Genomic DNA, 18,436 nt, shown 5'->3' with positions numbered 1-18,436 from the left:
TATACACATTTATTTTGTGTTTTTGTGGAGCTACCAAATTTCTTTTATTGGCTTAGCTAGAGTCAATTTTGGAATTTTCTCCTGGCCCATGAGTACTGTCCTTTATAAAATATAGTTTTATTAAAATGCTCCAAGTTCTGGTAGCACCCTGCATATAATTTATTTATTCTAAATTTTTAGTTTTTCAAAATTAAAATATAATTATATAATGTTTTTTCTCCTTTCCTCTTTTTAACCACCCCACATAGCTCCCCTTGCTCTCTCAAATTTGTGGCCTCTTTTTTGTTTTGAATACATATATTTTCACAATTTGACTGCCCATGTTCTCCCTAACAGTCATAGAATATCTAACAAAGCCCCAACTCCAGGCATGATAGGCCCCATTTTGAATTTGAAGGACACCTCAGACTTTATAGTCTATTGCTTACCCATGAAAGGTGGAAGGCTAGTCCCTATTGCTGAAGACCTAATGCTCCCAGACACTGGACCCAAAGGACTCAAGCAGGAGATGATCTGAAAGCCTCAACCTTGAAATCTGGCTTTTCATCTTCTGTCTTCTCTTAGTTATTTCTGTTCTCCATAACCAACATTCAGCAAGAAGTCTGCTAGGTCTGTTTATCTGGCAAACCCTATCCCTGATAGTTATTCTCAGTAAATAGATCTCTTCTTTCTGATTCTGCTCCTAGACCCTAGATCCCTGTTTGTTCTTGTGGTACTAAGAACAGAGTTCAATTTATGTTGTAGTATCCTTTCTCCTGGCAATGGTTCAGAAAATATTTTTTAAACTACTTTATTATCCCTTTCTGTTTTTTTCCTGATAGCTCTTTGAAATGTACCCAAATATGATTGGTAGATTTAGAGGAAGCCATCATTTAGCTGATATTTAAAGGGCAAAAATTCTATCTCCACTTAATTGTAACCGTTTTTTTTTAATTTATTTTTTATTAGGTATTTTCCTCATTTATATTTTCAATGCTATCCCAAAAGTCCCCCATACCCACCCCCCCAATCCCCTACCCACCCACTCCCCCTTTTTGGCCCTGGGGTTCCCCTGTACTGGGGCATATAAAGTTTGCAAGTCCAATGGGCCTCTCTTTGCAGTGATGGCCGACTAAGCCATCTTTTGATACATATGCAGCTAGAGACAAGAGCTCCAGGGTACTGGTTAGTTCATATTCACTCTGGAAATCAGTCTGGCGGTTCCTCAGAAAATTGGACATAGTACTACCGGAGGATCCCGCAATACCTCTCCTGGGCATATATCCAGAAGATGTCCCAACCGGTAAGAAGGACACATGCTCCACTATGTTCATAGCAGCCATATTTATAATAGCCAGAAGCTGGAAAGAATCGTAACCGTTTTATTAACATGTCTAACTCTGCCTTCTTTTTTTTTTTTTTTTTTTTTTTTTTTTAAGAAGTGGCACCTCATCCTTAAGTGGGCAGCACAGGGCAGCCTCCTGATGAGAGGCAAGAAACTCCAGAGACTCTGCATTGCTCAAGAGCTCCTTGAGGAGTAACTGTAAAAATGCTGTTGTAATAAAACTTCATATTCAAATTGCCTCTTATTCTTAGGGTGTCAAAGTGCTTTATCAACATGAATTGCTAGAAACCTTTTAGGTTAATTAAAATGAACAGGTTTCCTAGACACAGAAGGTGACTGCTTTTATACTTTGGGGATGTTTCTTCATGTGAGCAACTTTAAGTACAAATAAGACCTTTGACTAATCAGAGACATTTTAAGAACCAGTGAATTCAGCATTACCAAGCAAACAAATTGTTAAATCTTATTGCTCTTCAGAATAATAATGATAATAATTCTGTGGTTCATAAGTGGAGGTATTCATAGACTTACTTGTGCTACTATACACTCAATAGTTGCAGGCAGTCCTGTGTTGTGGTTGGCACCCTACTTGAAACAGCACATTGTTTGCTAATAAGAGCAAGTGCAATTCAGGTTTTATGCTACAAGAGTATAGGTTTTATCTACACTTGACAGCCCAGGAGCCCAAGGTTTAAGGAAATTAAGTAGCTTTCCACCTTCGTGGCTCTAGCAAGTGCTGGAGCTGGGATGATTGTCTAGGTTTGTGAGCTAACTGTCCCTGTTATTCTCTACCAACTACATTGCAAGTTCTTTCTCTATTTCTATACTCCAGGACAATATAACATATCCCCACCAGAAATAGAAGTGCATTGCCAACTCAAGGATTTAGAATTGGAGTTATACAATGGCAGGAAGAGGAGATAAAGCCAGACTGCTGGTGTAAGTCAGAACATGGAGTGGAGGTGGTGGCTGGCCAAGCAAGCCAAGGCATTTGGACTTTTTCTCCATATGTCATCCTGCTTATCAATATTCATGCAGTGCTCAGAGATCCAATTAGCAAGGGAAGGAAATTTTGCTCTCTAAGGATATAATGTGACTGTCACTACAGTAAAGACATTAACAAATCGTATTCTCATAGTAACCCTCTGAGGTAAATCCTCATGTTCTTTTCACAGACCTTGAAATGAAGACTCGGGAAGGTTAAAGAATCTGTGTAAGGTTGTATAGCCCATAAAAATGCCATCAATTCATTAAACCCAAATGGTTTGTCCTTTCATTCTCACAATGCTTGTCATCCATGCACTTCTCAGATTTGATGGTCACATTAGACTGCACCTGATGTGTCCTTTACTGGACTGCTATATATAGGTTTTACATCATATCCTGGTCCTTTGGCTAAGTCAAGTGTAGTCCTATTCAAAGTGAGCATGCCATAGGCAAATTTGCATTTTGGCACAATTGTGATTTTTCCAAATGATCAGACGTCCAGCATTCAAAAGCAGTAATAATAATTTAAAAAATGCCAGTATTGGGTGTCTGTAACTTTTGTTACAGACAGGTTCACTCAGATTTAAGCCCAAGCAGGGATATTACTTTGATGTTGTGATTTGTGTTGTGTTCACAGAATTCTTTATGCTGCCCGGATTCCTCTAAAGTACAGAGAGTTGATGTTGAGGTCTGCAGGATGTTGGCTATCATTGCATCATTCAGGAGGCTGTGCCTTGAGCATAGTGACTGTCCACTGGCAAAGTAAGCAGGCATGTAGACTGAAGCTGTGTGTCTAGAATGAATACAATTTTACAAATATTCTTACAGAATTGGGCACTTATACACTCTCTTGTTGTAGCACACTTTATATTCAAGTATTTTGGTAGTATTTTCCAGTGAGATGGGATTTATGGGCATGAAAGTATGATCTTTGAACTCATTTATGAGCCTTGGTGCTACTAAGATTTTCTTAATTATTGCCTCCTTTTCTATGTTCAGGTTCTCTTATTACTGCTTTACCAGGCATGTTGCTTATTTCTATGTTTGCCCTCTGCCACAAAAGATAAAAATTGTTTGTTGTGCTCCCTGAATGCCACTTTTCATGAAGGGGAAGAAACTATGCCTATCATGACCCTATTGTAAAGTATGTGAACCCTCAGCACAACAGGGCAGACAGGCCATCATAGAGGGGGAAAGGGAATGCAAGCTTGTAGAAAGCTGGAGTATCCCTGATCTGCAGGGAGAGCAGAGCAAGCTAGTTTCTAAGTGCATGCTGAATCGAGATGGCTAATGTTTAGCTCAGATGTCTCAGACTATTTATTCAGTTCTATCGAGCAATCAGATTTGAAATCGCCACAGTTTTTTTTAAGCAAAATGAACATGTGATTAAAAAACTAATACCTATACTTTAGGGACATCATATGAAGATCAGGACAGAAGTCTATTTGTATATTTGCTGTTTTTTAAAAGTTTTTTTATTTAAATTTTACAGACAACATTTCTCTGTCCTAGAACTTGCTCTGCAGACCATGCTGGTCTGGAACGCACTAAGATTGCCTGCCTCTGTGTTGCGGCCCAAGACGATTCCATGTTCAAGGCCCCCCTTTACTAATTTCAACATTCAGTTATAAAGAAAGGGGGAGGGAACCCAATTTCCCACCAAATAACTCGGGGTCCAGTAGCAGGACGAACACGTGTGTGCCTCCAAGCAGCAAAGCTGACAGGGTCTAGCAGTGGGCGTGGCAGAACGAATGAGCAGGAAACTCCACCCTTGAGCAAGCAGGTTCAAGCAGGTGGGGGAAGAGAGACCACACCTCTGCCTTTTAAGTATTGGGATTAAAAGTGTGCTCCACCATGGCTGCAGCATTTGAAAAGCTTATTTGTGACATAAGTTTTTAAAATATTTTGAGCCCCCATGATGATATCATTGAAAATATATAGAGAGTTTTAAAACCTCTACAATAGAGTATTTATAGATATTATTGCTGCACTTAAAAATATTGAAAGAAATGTTATTATGTTATTGATAAGAAGTATGGTTTAGCATAATGAAATTATTCCTGTAATACAGTAGGAATAAAGGGGGACTCAGCAGTACATCCGTGGACAGTGCAAATTTCAAAGCTTTGGTTTCCTTGTCAGCAAGATGAAGAAAATACTCTAGAATTCTTCCATGCTTAGGGGTTTCAGAGACAAGACATATGGTGGGTTGTCCAGAGTAGAAGGTGGTATGTAGGTTTGGTTGCACTGGGAAGATTGAAAGTGACCTCTTACTAAAGGGGCAGAGTAGATATACCCATAAGATGTTCGTGACTGGTGCCAGAAAGGTGGTTTTTCTCTGCCCATGTCTGACTTGTTTTGAACAACACTATCACTGGTCCCTGTCCCTGGACCATATCCTTCAGAGCAACCAGCTTGATATTTATCAATTTCTCACAAAGATTCAAAAGGACCAGAACAATTAAAACATGGGTCCTAAAATGTTGGTAGAGAACAAACACCAACTAGTGGAGAGAGTAGAAAGCCATCTGTAAATGAGATTTTTTTTTTTAAATTACTCATTTGGTGTTGGTCTGTCTGCTGTCATCTCTTACACTGGAAGCAAGAAAACCAAGCAGGGCTGATGACAACCAAAGATTTAGTGTGTAGCACAATTAAGCGGAATCCTAGCTCCATCTGACCACTAGCTGTGACACTCTGCATCAATAAATTGTTCACATGAGTCTCAGATTCCTGTTTTACAAAATGGGAATACTTACATCTACCTTGCCTTTAAAGCATAAAGTAGAATCCTGTATGGAATACAGAATAAAGTCACCTTCTTCTTTTTAAAACTTTGCTAATTATTCTCACTCTTCCCCAAAAGGAAGGTTCGGAATTGAATAAATCAAAAAGATTCAGAGACAACAGTAGAGTCATATTTAGGCAGCAATTGATTTTTTTTTCTTGGATAAGAAAAATTATACATCTGCTTCTAAAATATGAGGAGCAGTGACTGTGATTCATGCACACATGATTCACGGAGAAATCTGGAGCTGAAACACAGCGAAACTAATAATATTCTACCCTTGTGACTACAGCTTGCCTAAGCTTAGAATGTGTACCCAGAGTCAGGGCTGTCATCTCCAGGACAAGTATGGTGCTTTCTTGATTTAGCAACAGTGGTACAAGCAGAAAAGATTGTGATTTCCCCATAGCATACTTCCCAAAGATGGGTACATCTACAACAGCTGCAGCATCTCTCTTCTCCACTTAGTTCTTATCTATACTGACATCTGGTACTTTTGCAGAACCAGCAGAGCAGCTTCTCATTGGTATCTCCACCTTCATTTACAAGAAACCCATTCTTCCTTTTCTCCATGGAATGGATTTATTTATTGGTCAGAGATCCACTGTAAGGCTCCAATACAGTTATCAATTCAAGTATCAAGGAGATAGAGGGTGAGACCTGGAATTGTCATCTTCTCACCACCTTTACTCAGTCTATCACAACGTAAATTCGCTCACCAACAAAATAATTTGCAATTATTTCATTATATTTTATGAGGATTATATACACAAACATACAGTACACATGCCACGAGATGAAATTGCCATTGATAATTGCTCTTAGGTTGCTTTTTATTGTTGGAAAGTCAGACATAATTTTGTTGGCACCTGCTATGAACTCTATGTGTTTATCATTCATCTTTTGTTACAATCCATGGCCACCATCATCCTGCTTCATGTTTCACTTTTCCCTCTGATGATGCCATCCTTTGCCCATCAGAATCTTCTAAGAACCAATTACTTCATAGATCCATAATACAATGTCACTCTTTGTCATGTATACTTCTGTTGGATAGCTTAATTATTGCAGGGAATATCAAGGTTTTCTAGGAAATCATCATCCTGAATAAATTGAAGACCTGTAACTCTGCTACCATGATGAGTTCAGTGGGTGTATGCACTCTGCACACTGCATGCAGTATTGTACTGTGTATACACTTTGCTTGATAATGCCATGGTAAATGTGAGTATGACCTCTCCTCTCTTTGAACTAGTTCAAATCCTAATCCAATTACAAAAATATACTTAGCAGAGTTAGAAATGTACAAAGACAGGCTGGGAAAGAAAGGTTTCATGTTCAGGAAAGGTATGTATTTGGAAGACCTCTTAGACTAGAAAGAATCAGGACACCAACCTGGCAGCCCCAAGGTGGTGTCTGTTTTACCTAGTTAGGTGCCTGAGTAACTGAGTGAACCTCTGAGTTTCTGTTTAGTTTTTCAAGGTCTAAGATAAGTATCATCAGAAGGTGAACACAAATCCCTATGTAACCCCGTTCTCATCATTAAATGACACCACACAGTGTCTTCTATTCCTCCACTTTCAGTGCTATCCAGATTTGGATAACATATTGCAAGAACACTATAATAACAGCAGCTTTGTAGGGCATCTTTCAGTGTAGGGCAAGTTGTCCCATAATGGGTTCTGTGAGGTAGCTGCTATTAGATCCTCTTTAGGAGAAACAATGAGGCTCAGAGAAATAAATCATTCTGTCTATGGACACATGGTTGATAACAACACAGACATGTCAGAGTTATGAAAACCCAGTCCTTACTAATGCAATCTAGTAGCTGTTATTTTTAAAGATGTCTGAAACAATATTTGCAGTGTTGTTCCACATAGTGGGACACCATAGAGTGGTGTGATCTCCCCCTGAGGGGCAGAGCCTTTCTCCACTTCCTAGAAGTTGAGCCAGTTCTATCACATGGCTTGAAGAGCAGAGCTTGGCCAGAAGGGTGCTGTTTACTTTTCAAGGCAGAGTTTTAAAAGAGCATAGCATCTGTTCTTCCTCCTGGGTTTTGTTCTCCTGGAGGCCAGTGAGATCAGGAACTCTGACTTCAGAGAGAGATGGGGGGGGGTGTTGATGGAATTTTATTCATTCTATTCATTCACTCACATTCTAAAGCTGACCTTGAGTTGGCATATGAGTTCTTAATCATTTTGGTTTTTGTTTGTTTGTTTGTTTGTTTAGATAGCAATAGCTTTATTAATTCTTTGAGAATTTCATATAGTGAAATCCCTATATTTCACAAATGTGTGAAGAATCAATCAATTCTTACTTTCAGCCACCCAGTTTCAGGGTAAATGCATGCATTATTTGATATGCGGGCTGCATACTAAATATCTTAAGTAGCCATACCATCTTCTTCTGGAAGAATTATAAACCAAGGACCCTACTGGGTGTAGCTCACAGTAAATGATCAGTAAGTAGGGACATATGTTATCAGATGAAACTGTAGCCAGAGTTCAGGAAGGTGGCTGTCAAGCAGCTAAAGAGCATCAGCTCACTGCTGAGCCAGCTACCTAGAGTGGTATGAAGTGAGTGAAGTGAGTGAAGGCATCAAGGGCCGTGCTAGGATGGCAATCCACACCAACTAATCCACACTGAATCCACGCTAACCCGAGGGGACCTTCGAATGCTGAGGATTCCACCTTGGCTTGAAACTCATGATTCCTTTGTCCTATCAAAATCACTGAGGATTTTTCAAGGAGTCTTGTACCCCTCCCACTCCCAACCACCCACACACACACACACACACACACACACACACACACACACACACACATTACCACCACAGATCAAGATGCTGGGAACTAGAATTTCAATTTTGTTTCTATCTTCCTGTATCACCTGGAACTTATCTTCTCAGGCTTGGGGTTTGTCTCAGTTTCTTCTCTACTGTGGTAGTTTGGCAGGGTTTCTGAAGGAGGACTGGAGCAGCAGATGGCATAAACACAAACAACAGTCCTTCAAACACACACACAAACATACACACACACACACACAGAGAGAGAGAGAGAGAGAGAGAGAGAGAGAGAGAGAGAGAGAGGGGGGGGGCTCTAAGACAAAAACTCCTAAGGATGGATTTCCTTTGGCAAGACAGCTTATTTGATCTCTACTCTGCACTGGCTAGTAACACCCTCATCTCTACTCTTATTTGTAAGCTGCTGTTTTAACCAGGCTTAATACAAAACATAAGCATCAAATTGGATTTGCAGGCACTCATTAGCATAAGCCACCGGCTTGTGTAATTGCCATCAAAGAACCAGAGAGAGGCTGTGAGCAAAGTAGCTTTGCCGTGCATGGGGTCTTCAGCTTACTTATTTCTTTTGTCATCAGCAAATGGTTGTTTTTGACCTTGAAGTACCAGGGTATAGCAAGAACACAGGTTGTCATTTGCGTCTTGCTTTTGTGTAGACATCTTTACTTTTTTTTTTCTAGTAGTTATGGTGTACTACATCTAGTCTACAAGAATGGCAGAAATAAATGTGATGCTAATAAAAGCCACTTTAAGGGAGATCCAGCAGCCTCCTATAATATGCCACCTTGGCAGTTTCTAGGGCACGAGATCAAGGTGTTGATAAAGCATGGTCCTGTCCTTGGGTCACACATGACTTGAGGAATATAAACTACATACAATGCAATAAATTCTAGCTCAGAGCACAGGCAGTGCCAGGCTAATTAGCACTGCCTGAGCACTAGGCAGCCTCTCCTGACCTCGATAACTAGTTCTAATGCCATGATATCCTTTTGAAAGCCCAAGTACTCTGCATTTGTAGCATTTACCGCAGCTGGAGATTGCATTTGCAAGTGTTGCATGTGTTTCTCCACAATGTAATCTTTAGAAGAGCAAAGAGCATGACTTTTTATTCACCACTGAGTTCTGGAACCTTTCTATCTGCCTCCTGCATCATAGTAGGTCCTTAGTTGGTTGAATGAAACAGTGGATATAAGGTTTAGGAAATCTTCCCAGAAAAGACAATATTTGAATTGGGTTTTGAGAGATGAATGGAAAACTGCATTCAAAATAGCAAAGAAAAAAAAAAACCAAGCTTAAAGGTAGTAACTTAGAAGGAAAGGATGCTTTCATTGGACATTGGTTGTAGATTTGTCATATTCCCTGCTCAAGTTCAGGCATCTGGACCTTTAAGTTTTTTAGTATAAAGAGCCTGGTGTAAAAGCATGAAGGGCTTGCGTTTAAGAACAGTGTAGTTCCTGTCACTCTCTGATATGTCTTTGAATACATTGCTCGATGTCTCTGGGTACATTAGATAGCAACTGCAGATGTCATCCTGAGTTACATGCCTCTTTTATGATTCCTATATAGCATACACAGGATCTACCCAGTTATTGACATACACCTCTCTGTCTTGGTTCCCTATACCCCAGTGTAAATATACACTATATCAGCCATGTACCCTACTGTAAGTCCATGATTTTGAATACCTGGTTTGACCCCAAGCCATCCAATTCCCAAATGTGTAGGTGGACTTAATTAATAGTCAATTGTTTTCTTTTCTTTTCTTTCTTTCTTTCTTTCTTTCTTTCTTTCTTTCTTTCTTTCTTTCTTTCTTTCTTGATCTATTTGAGAATAAGGTATTACTGTGAAACTCTCATGGCTCTTGCTCATATGTTTCCTTACTTGGATATTACAAAATCAAGAGCACATCCACACTGTTTTAGAAATTATGGGATCTCAAGCTTTCATAAAACATTTATCTCACAGCATTGCACATGATTGACACCTACTTGATGGAAAGGTCTTATGGTGGTGCTGTTAAAGCTCCAGGAGAAGCTGACAAAACATAAAGGAATCTAAGAGAATTCTAAGAAGGTTGCATGTGTTACAGGCTTTGAGAAAAATAGGTGTTTTGGACAGATCTTTAGGGAGAGAATATTAAGCATGTGAGTCTCTGGGTTAAGAGACTTAGAAAAGTACTGAGTGTTTCAGGTGAATTGTGCTGCTTCTGGTAGGGAGAAAATGGACCTTATGAATACAGTATCAGTGGAAATGTAGGAAATTATCAGAGCACAATGCAATATCTATTTTGATACGATGATTTTTAGATCTAAATGTGTTAGAGGATATGTATATACAAGTCTAGATTTAGTGGCTCTTGCCATGCTATTTAATGGACAGTAGATTGATGATGTGTTAAAGTAAAAACATTGATCTGACTTATTTACTTATTAAGTTCATTAACTTACACTCACTCACTACTCATTTACTAACTTACTGTCACACACTCACTAACTCATTTACAAAACTCACTCTCACTCATTCACAAACTCACCCTCGTTCACTCATTCATCAACATGTTGAAGATTAAGTTTTTCACCGTTATTTCCATAACTGTTTTGCCAAAATGAACCTCATATTTCTCACTTCACAAATACAGGATTAATTATTTATTAGATTTTAAATTATATTATACTGAGTTACATGCAAGTGTATAATGAGTACTCAAAATAGAGTATGTATCTTCACTTCTCACTGACCTTTGCCCATCCTGTCCCACCCCATTATTCCCTTTGAACACCTAGAAAATTTTGTTTTTATGTTTGCATCTTGTATACACATATGCTTTGATGAAGCTCTAAAGGCTAGAATCCTAAAATGAGAGAAAATCAGACTCCTTTTTGAGACATAATATTAACTTAATAATATATAATATTCACATAATATGATCATGTTCAATTGCATGTATTTCCTTCAAATGATGTAATTGCATCTTCTTTAGGACTAATGACTATTCTGCTATGTGTATATACCACCTTTCCAGTACTCATTACACTTTTGGCAGATCCCTAGGTTGAGTTCTATAACTTATTGATCATGACTAGTATTGGCATAAACTATGACATAAAAGCATCTCTGTGATGTTTTGACTTAGAGTCTTTTAGGTAAATATCCCAGGGTAGTTTATCTAGGTCATAAGGCAGGTTTTTTGTTTGTTTGTTTTTGTTTTGTTTCTTTGTTTTAAATTGCCATTTTGAGGATACTTTGTACTGACATCCATAATGACTGGACTAGTTTCCACCAGCAGTATAGAAAGTGTCTCTTTGTCAATGTTCTTAACAGTATTTGTTTGTTTGTGTCCTTAATGACTGTCATTCTGACAGGAATGAAATGGAAACTCAATGTGGTTTTGACTTGCATGCTTCTAATGTCTCCTGAGGTTGAAGGCTTTCGTGCTTATTGGACACTTGTGTGTCATCAGTTAGGAACTATCTACTCATCCCATTAGCCCATGTACTGACTGTGTTATTTGTTTGTTTTGTTGTGTAGTTCTTGAGTGATTTGTGTATGCTAGCTATTTATCCTCTGTCAGATATGTAGCTAGAAAGTTTCTCTCCCATTTTGTAGGCGGTCTCCTCTCTTGATTCCCTTTCCTTTGCTACAAAGAGGCCTTTTAGTTTTGTGAAATCTTTTAGTTAACAATTGACCCTGTTTTCTGAGTAACGGCGTCCCATTCAGAAAGTACATGAAGTATTTTCCCTCTATTGGTTTAGAGTTCCAGATCTTATATTAATGGATTTTAAATGTCATCATTCAAATACCATTCGTTTCAAGATAGTAATTTTGTAAAAATCAAACTGAAGGACATACATCAGCCAACACATCATTAGTACTATGGAACTAATGTTTTATTATAATAATTATAATAAAATTCATATTCATGATCTGCATATGATGTCTCATACCTGTAATTCCAGCACTTAGGAGGTTGAGAAAGGAAGACCAACACAAATTTGAAGCAAGTCTGAGCTAAATAACAAGTTCCAGGCTATCCTGGGCTACAGAGTGATATCTTGTCTCAAAATGAAACAAACAAACAAAACCAAAATTTGTATGCATGTATGTGATCTTGAGAATTGTTTCCCAAACACAAAAACTAGTTTAACCAGTCCCCAGATCCAGCTGCAGAAAACCGTCCACATCCCAGAAATGGACCATGCTCCTTGCCAGTCATTTTCACACATTAACAGTTACTTTGTTGATACCCAAGAGCATAGATTACTTTTACTTGGTTCTGAATAGATTTATGCAAATGTGATCAGAAATTATATATTCTTTCATGGCTGACTTTTAATTTTACCTAAACATAATTTTTCAAATTGTGCTTATTGCTAGATAGAGAGAGCCCAGAGTAGTGCTTCATATTCTGCCATATGTATCCAAAGCTCGGATATACCACAATTCATTTATACCTTTTGATGAGATCTTTTATCAGTGGAGCACTGCAAGGAATGATGGTGGCACCCAGTCCATATGTGTACAAAGGACTCAGCTGTGGTACTTTTCTAAAGTGGCCACTTCAACTTAGAAGGAAATGCATAAATGCTACTGTATATTTTTATCCAATACTCTCACTTGGTGTTGTCTGCATCTTCTCTTAGAATTCCAGTCATTGTGACATCACATGTTATGATTTTAATTTGCATTTACTGGATGACAAGTAATACTGATTTGGCACCATAACTTGGTATATGACCTGAGGTTTCAATGTTTCTCTTATCATGTTCATCTTCTAATACTCTCCAGTTCTCATGAAAAGCAGCTGTTAGAACTCAGTTTCAGAGGAAGAATAGGATGGAGCCCTGGGAGATAGGGCTGTCTGTGTTCTATCTATTTCCTCTCTACCTTGGAGGTTGGCTTACACTGATCTGACACTTCAATCTTTATTGTGCACAAACAATTCCCAACAGAATGTCTGATGCAGCCAATGAGTGAGAGTATTGTGAACAATGGACATTCTATTAAGGCCTCTCTGGAGAACATACCAGCAAGAACTAGATCTGTATTTTCTCTGCATGTCTTTATGGATACATGAAGATGTTCTACCCCTGTCTGCTCCCTATCCACTTCTTAACTGATGAGACACCCACCTCGGATGCTAACCTTGTCAGTGGTCATTAATGTTTTCAAGTAAGTGCTCATGACTGAATACAGTACGAAAAGTAAGTGTGTTGGGATCAAGTCCTGCCTCACATTGATCCTGTTTGAATCTTATTCAGATTCTTTGTCATGTGAGTACTTTCTTGCTAGAGAAACATCATCCACCTTTAAGGCTATCATAAGGAACAAACTAGTATACATGGGTAAAATTCTGTGGCATGCTGTTGGATTCTACTAGAGCCGCTATTCTGTGCTAGCTCATGATTTCTATGTCAGTCCTTGAAGGGTAGAGTTTTGAAATTAGTAAAATAATAATAATTACACTATTATTGGCCCAATATGAGTTTGGGATGCTTTATGACAACCAGAATTTTATGAGACAAGTCAGTGAAGTAGAAGATGATATCTGAACACTGAAGGGGTTTTATTGTATCTATGCACTATACATTTACTATGAAAACAACCTGAGTAAGTGGTTCACTGTGATACAAGCCTTACAGGTTAGTTGAGGGTCCAATTAGAAAGTGCTTTTGAAATGGAATGCTAAAAATCCCTTACCATATTTCACATTTTCCTTCTCATTACTTATTTATTTGGCCACTAAGTATCCAATAAGTCAAAGCACTGAAGTCAAGGGGAGAATTTTGAGGTCCACAAACTTAAATATGAATCTTGATACCTTGATTCTTATCTGAGAATCTGCACACATTATTTAATCTAACAGAGTCATGATTTTCCAATATAGAAATCATAAATATTTCTAAACAGTACATAGAAATTGTTTAGTCTAATACTCAAATATAAGAAATTATTTCCTAAAGGTAGATCTTATAAAAATAACCATTTTGTGTAGACAAATGAGGAAGAATTGGCAATAGAATTGAAGATAAGGATGCCTACATATCTGCAGATATGAAGTGTGATTGCTGAGAGGAGAAATTGAGTTTGGCAGTTCACTATCTCCAGTGCCTAAGGCAATATCTGCCATAAACTGGTATTTAATAATTTATGAATGTGTAAGCAAACAAGACTTATGTATGAAACATACAGCTTACTTTGTGAGGAGAAAGGGAAAAGACAGACAAAAAACAAAACAAAACAAAAATAGATTCAAATATAACCATGCATACTGTTATAGTAGCAGGCATGGAAGCCATGGTCAAATCATATTACAGGTATTGTGTACTATGTAGTCATTTATCCTTAGAAGATAACTGCTTGAATGTCTTAATTTGAAAATTAAACATTCAGGGCTCCTGAGGAACTTGCCCAGGATCATGCAGCTCTCAAGCATCATGTCTGTTTGACCTAAGTTCAAAGGTTCTCACCTTTCTTCTTTTCTACTCTATGCTTTTTAGTTCTTTACTCCAGAATTATAAGGGGTGAAGAAGGGCTATGTTATGGTTATTCTGCATCTTACAAGCTAAGATGAACTTGAAGAGTGAGGAAATGGAAGTATTGCAGCCTGGGCAAAAGGTTGAAGCTCAGACACAGGTGGCTCAGGAGAAAGGAGAGAAGCATGGGATGTTCAGTGAAGCCAGATGGAGGGACCTTGAATGTCATACTTGGGAACTGGACTGCAGTTTCTAAACATGGGGAAGTCAGTGGAATTGTCTGATGAGAGATAAAGATTCAGGCAGCCATATTTCAGAAGAGGAATCTACTAAAAGACTTATGATCAGAGCAAATGAAGTTATTATTTCCACTACCTTCACTTATATATGAAACAAGACTTATGTATGAAACATATAAAGACAGACAACAACAACAACAAAAAAAGACAAGAGAGAGATTCAAATATAACCCTGGGAGCCATAGCCCCTGGAAAGGTACTCCATGCTAATCAACTATCTCATGTCCCTCTGTCTTCAACCACTTTCATCACTTAAGGTACAAAAAAACACCCAATGCATGGTTCTTTTAAGGAGGATGACTGGGAGGCAGAGGAAGGATGCTGTGTATCCAGTAGGATTTACATAGGCTATGACATAAGGTTCTGTATTCAGGGCTGTCATTTCACTCCCAGAGTCTCAGCTACCAAACTCTAAATTGAGAGAGCTGCCCTGCAAAGTTCCCTCTTTGGCAAAGTTTCCATAATTAAATCTTTCATCATTGTCACTAGCAGCAGCTAAATTTGGATCTAAAGGAGCACTTTGTGACAGCCAGCATCAGTTCTACATCAGAGAGGGCGAGTTTACTCATTGAACACCTGTAGTACACTGGGTATTGAGGCAGTTTCCTTTGCTCATGGTGACAGAGTTCAGTAATCCAGAATTAGAAAAATGTAGCTCCTTACTTGTAGGGAAACCTCACTTCCATTCTAACTACCCAACCGGGATAAAAATAGCAAAATCCAGTTTCTTCTATTTTTTTTGTGTGTGTGTGTGTGTGAGAGAGAGAGAGTTTATAGTAAAGATGAGAATAAAGAATGAGAGTGTGAGTCCCGTCCCTGACCATCTATAGCTTTAGAAGAACACTTAAATTCCTTCACTGTTTTTGCAATGACTAATAAAGATGGAGCCCAGTGCCTTGTATATGTTAGAGAAAAGTTCTTCCATCCCAGAAACACGTGCTGCTCCATCTCACATTTTCTCATGGAGTATTGGCCATTAGTCTCTCAGTCCTTATCCTGTGGTTTCTGTTTCCAGCTCCATGAAACCATGAAGATCCTTTGATAGGGCAACAGTTGGTGCTGGTGGGAGTCTAGAGACCTTCATGTTGACCAAACTTGATCCAGGGAGGAAGACACAGTATTGTTTGCATAGAGATTCCATTCCATTAAGCGATTTCATTCATTAGAATGTGTCATACAGGACAAGTTGCGGGGGGTGTTGCAGGAGAGCTGAGTACCTCAATGTAAATAAATAGATAGATAGATAGATAGATAGATAGATAGATAGATAGATAGATAGATAAAATTCCCCTTCTCTCTTCTTGGCTAACTTTCATAATATTGCTCTAATCTAATCAAAATTTTTCTTGTTTTAAGGTTAGCACAGTGATTAGTTTTAACTGTCAGCTTGACACAAACTAAAATCATTGGTGAAGAAGAGCCTTAATAAGGAATTAGCTAGATGAACATGGCCAGTGAGCATATCTGCAGTGATCATTGTAATAACTGAGGTGTGAAGAACTACCATGAACATGGGTAGCATCATTTTATAGGCTGAGCCCTGAACTGTATAGGAGTGAAGAGAGCTAGCTAAGCACAGGTCTCAAGCAGGCAAGTATAGAAGGATGTTTTTTTCTCTTCGCTGATACTTGTGGGATGTGACATGAGTGACATGAGCAACTGCTAGAATTTTTGCCTTGGCTTCTCTTGAAGAATGGCTTAGAGTTGTGAGCCAAATAAAGTCTTTCTGCCCACAGTTGCCTTTGGCCAGGATATTTTATCACAGCCACAAGAGTGAAAGTCGAACAGGCAAGCGTGTCAAGGTCATGCACTAGTTGTTTAGAGAGATGCTGAAATTGGCATTCGTGCTCACATCTGCACACTGTGAAGCTCTAAACTAAATGATTTGCCATTATAATATTTTTCATCCAATTCAAAAGTTCACTTTAAAGTTTGAAATCAAGGACCACCTCTTGTTTTTTTTAATGTCTTAATTCTAGCATGCCAGATGTCCTGGTGACATGGGAGATAAAGTGCCTGTTTATCCCATGAATGAGAGTAGGGCAATAAAAAGTGTGCACTGGAAAAACCAATCACCTCATACTCAGAAATTTCCATTGCATACTAACTTTCTACCATTGTTACCACCACCTTCCCCATGAGGCTGGAAGCCCTACTGTGGTTTCAGTTTTGCATATGAGAAAACTTCCAGCCAAGAGGCTTGTCAAAGATTACTTACCCTAGAAAGAGCATCAGATATTCTCTCTATTTACTATGTAGCTGGAAAATCACTAAGACATCTCAGATAGTGATGTGGTTTTCATATTTGTGTATGTGTGTGTGTGTGCACTCACATGTGTGTATGTGAGTGTGTGTATGCACATGTTGATGTGTGTATATGTGTGTATGTGTGTATACATATGTGTCCTGTGTATGTGTGTACATCATCAAGTTTAATCAGTGCCTTGCATTATTAAATATCCCAGATATCCTTCACTCTATTAAGGTCATTGATCACTAGACTTTTCTAAAATTGTAGAACACTGAGTTCACTATGTTCTTGCTTTTGAAAGTAGAGTCAGCATTAAGAATGGGGGCTTGGCAGGTGTAAGAGAGGTGGAATCCAATTGCTAGCTGGTCTTCGCAGGTTTGCTCTGTGCGACTTACTTTGCCACACTCATAAGCTGTCTGAAATCTTCAGGAGGTTGGCCAGATGGCTTGATGGACTGCACCAGTGACATCAAACTCAGGGCTCATCAGGGACCCTGTAGAATGAGCATGTGATTTTCTTCTGACCACTTCCTCTTCCAACACCGAAGTGAATGGCTGTCAGATTTAGATAGAAATTGTTAGCATTGTGTTCACAGAAAATTATTTTGTCATTGCTCTTCCTTTATTGGATTTACTCATTCAGTCAAGGAGACTAAGTCGGCTCTTTGGAAGAAGGATGAACACAGGGTGGGCTCCGTCCTAGGCGTGTTTAGTCTTTTCAAGAAAAATAAACCAGTTAAGGGCTCTTACATGTGTAAGGTCCTTCAGAGCAGACAGAGCAAATGGGTGCTTTCACCATGGAGGGGTCATAGGGAAGAATTTTTTCTATTACTAGAGAACATGTCATATCACTAAATAAACATGATATTTATCCAGATGGTGGGAAGTTCTTCAAATCAAGGACACAAACAAATACTTAGAAGCATGGGACAGTTCATGAGACAGGGAGACCCTAAGGTGGAAAGGAGAAATAGATGACATTGTAAATGTGGGAAAGGTGAGAGAGAGAGAGAAAAAGAAAGGAAAAGAGAGAAATGTCCCTTAATGTGACTCAAAACTTGTTAACTGAGCAACTGCTTTGTTTCTTCAATTTTGTTATATTCTCAGGTGAAAATGAGAGGCTGTTAAAAGAAATTATGTATTTATATACTTTCAGACTAACAAAAGACACTGTAGTGGCTGCCCGCCCAGTCCGAGAGAGCAAGAACTGGATAGTTGCCATTGAGGAGTATTCTGATGTATTAGACATGTATTCTGGAGCCCTTAGACTGTCTAGGAAGCAGAGTTTGATGTGAAGCCTTATATGAATAATCCTAGATATTGTGTTCTTAGGGAGCAGGAGCCAGCCAGGGTCAGGGAGCAGAGATCCAAAGAAGATTTCTCTTTTCTTCCTTTCTCTTCCTTCCTTTCTTTCTTTCTCTCTTTCTTTCTTTCTTTCTTTCTTTCTTTCTTTCTTTCTTTCTTTCTTTCTTTCTTTCTTCCTTCCTTCCTTCCTTCCTTCCTTCCTTCCTTCCT

At 38.7% G+C, this 18,436-nt stretch overlaps 1 protein-coding gene across 5 annotated transcripts in view; it reads left to right on the top strand.

Annotated features, from left to right (window-relative positions):
- Fam135b (family with sequence similarity 135 member B) overlaps positions 1-18,436 on the top strand; it is a 268,014-nt gene that overhangs the window by 46,224 nt on the left and 203,354 nt on the right. For 3 of the 5 annotated variants that reach the window (XM_021183959.2, XM_029469992.1, XM_029469990.1), the window contains exon 1: positions 12,925-13,068. The exons of the other annotated variants lie outside the window; for them this stretch is intronic. The gene's annotated coding sequence lies outside the window, so the exon portion shown is untranslated. Of the gene's footprint in view, positions 1-12,924; positions 13,069-18,436 lie in introns of those variants that run through there. 5 annotated transcript variants of the gene reach the window in all.

Source organism: Mus caroli, chromosome 15 (assembly GCF_900094665.2).
Source record: "Mus caroli chromosome 15, CAROLI_EIJ_v1.1, whole genome shotgun sequence".
Taxonomy (NCBI): Eukaryota; Metazoa; Chordata; class Mammalia; order Rodentia; family Muridae; genus Mus; species Mus caroli.
This window is presented reverse-complemented; position numbering and strand designations above follow the sequence as displayed.